Here is a 2,756-nt window from a genome sequence, read left to right on the forward strand (position 1 = left end):
GGCCTCCCCCCACGGGGCCCGGCCGGGCTTAGCCCGAACGAGTGACGTGGGGACGTCCTCCTGTGGGCCCACCACCTGCAGGAGGATCCGTAAGGGGCCGGTGCACAGTGGATTGGGCAGCAGTCAAAGGCAGGGGCCTCGACGACCCGATCTCTGGACACGGAGAATAGCCCTGGGGACATGGAATGTCACCTCGCTGGCGGGGAAGGAGCCCGAGCTTGTACAGGAGGTTGAGAGGTACCGGCTAGATATAGTCGGACTGACCTCCACACACAGCTTGGACTCTGGAACCTTACTCCTCGAGAGAGGCTGGGCTCTCTACTACTCTGGAGTTGCCCACGGTGAGAGGCGGCTGGCTGGTGTGGGCTTGCTCATAGCTCCCCAGCTTAACCGCCATGTGTTGGAGTTCACCCCGGTGAATGAGAGGGTCGTCTCCCTGCACCTTTTGGTCTCTTACTGCCGTTTGTGCCTACGGGCTGTTGCAGTCGGTTCTTTTTACCATGCTAACTCTGAGAGACGAGGCAGTCCAAGTAACTTCAAAACAGTGCTTTATTCAATGAACACAGGTAAAAATTAACATTACACGCTCAGGTATCTTGCACCTCCAACATGCACGCAGGCAGCTGAAAGATGAAAGACCCTGAACCCAACAGGCCTATTACATTATATCACCTCAGGCTAATCCCATACCAACAGGAGAGGCCAAGCCGCAGCATCTCCAAGGGATAGCTCTGCAGCTGCCCTGAGCAGTAGCCAAAACATGATGAAAATCAATGTGTGAATGTCTGTTGATTGTGGTGTGTAGCTAAAAATCATTCTAACACGACCTCTAGTGACATGTCCTAACATTAAACATAAGAAAATATTATGGCTATGGCTACAGTTATACACGTCATAATAATAATATTAAACATTCTGTCTGCTGACAGTGATCAACTTTTCTATCTAGTTATCCTTGACCATAAGCATCCTGCAGTAACTCCTGAAAATGAGTAAGCATTTAACAGCCTAAGCTAGACATCCTGTCTACTCTAAAACATTTCTAATGCAACAAGTATCTGACCAATATCTATCTGACTAAAAATAACTAACAGGGCCGAATGGCAGTGTAGAGTACCCAGCCTTCTTGGAGTCCCTGGGAAGGGTGCTGGAAAATGTCCCGACTGGGGACTTCGTTGTTCTAATGGGGGAGTTCAATGCTCACGTGCAGATTCACAGGGGTAATGATTCAATGTGTTTCATTGTGGTCACTTCACCTGGACTTTACAGTGTGCACAGCTCATTTTCTCATAGAAAACTGCAAAAATCCACATTTGAACAACAAACCAAAGCATCAAAGCATCAGTGATCATTACAGGTAAGTACTTAAATATACCTACTAGTCCAAATTACATAGAAAATATTCTAAATTTGAATAGTCAGTAAAACCCCTTCACACACCTTGGGTGGAGCAGCCTGTCACTGAAGATGCTGCTTGGGGCACTTAGGATGTCCTGCAAGGGCAAGAGGTGTTGTCCATAATGTCCATTAATGGCCAAAATCCTCCTCTCTCCCATCTCCTCTGCTGAGTCCAGAGAGCGCCCCAGAACAGAGCTGAAGGCTGATGCCACCACAGAGTCATACAAGCTATAAATTATCATAAAATTATTATTGTCTACTGTGTGTATTTTGATGCAGATCTAAATCCAAATGGCTTCCTAGTCATGATGTGTTTTTTTTTAAGGAAATTATGCTGATCATAATACATCACAGTCATTTCGTCCTTGTAAGGGACAAGCAGTAAATCTCAGCCTTCTCATTTTATTATGAAGTGAATGTCACTGATGGGAATCTGAGTACCTCAGTCAGCTGAGCGTTACCATTTGGGCTTTAATCTAAAGGACACTTGAAAATACAAATTGCTTGACCCCTACAAATAGAAGCCCACTCTTTTTCCTAAAGGCTTTTAGTTTGGATAAGTGGACTGGGCAGTGGGGCACATGCTTGTAGGTAAATGGAGGAAAGAAAAAAAGGCAGTAAATTCAGTGACCTCTCTGTCCCTCTCTTGCTCTAACAGATGATATGAGATGGGCCTTGGTCTCCGAGTGACATATTTATTGCTTGCTATCTCAAGAAGAAGGCCAGGCAAGACAAAACACAACTGCATGTCCATACACACACCAATGTAAAACAGAATGCATTAAATCTATCATTATATACTTTTCATATATACAAGAATGTCAAATCTAATTACTAAAACACTGATCACAACCTGGTGGTGAGCTGGATTCAATGGCCGGGGAGGAAGCTGGACAGACTCGGGAGACCCAAACGTATTGTGAGGGTCTGTTGGGAACGTTTAGCAGAATCCCCTGTCAGAGAGATCTTCAACTCCCGCCTCCGGCAGAGCTTTGACCAGATCTGGAGACAGCTGAAGGGTACCGGCAGGCCAAACAGACTGCAGCCCGGGTGGTTGCGGAGGCAAAAACTCGGGTCTGGGACGAGTTTGGTGAGGCCATGGAGAGGGACTATCGGTCGGCCTTGAAGAAAGTCTGGCAAACTGTCTGGCGTCTCAGTGCCCTGCCAGAACTGTTTACATTGGAGATCGGCAGCTGTTGACTTCAACTGGGGACATCGTCAGACGGTGGAAGGAATACTTTGAGGATCTCCTCAACCCCGGCACCATGTCTTCTAATGAGGAAGACGAGGCCGGGGGCTTGGAGGTGGACTCTCCATCACCCAAGCTGAAGTCACCGAGGGAGTTAAGAAGCTTCTTG

Source organism: Monopterus albus, unplaced genomic scaffold (assembly GCF_001952655.1).
Source record: "Monopterus albus unplaced genomic scaffold, M_albus_1.0 scaffold341.1, whole genome shotgun sequence".
NCBI lineage: Eukaryota > Metazoa > Chordata > Actinopteri > Synbranchiformes > Synbranchidae > Monopterus > Monopterus albus.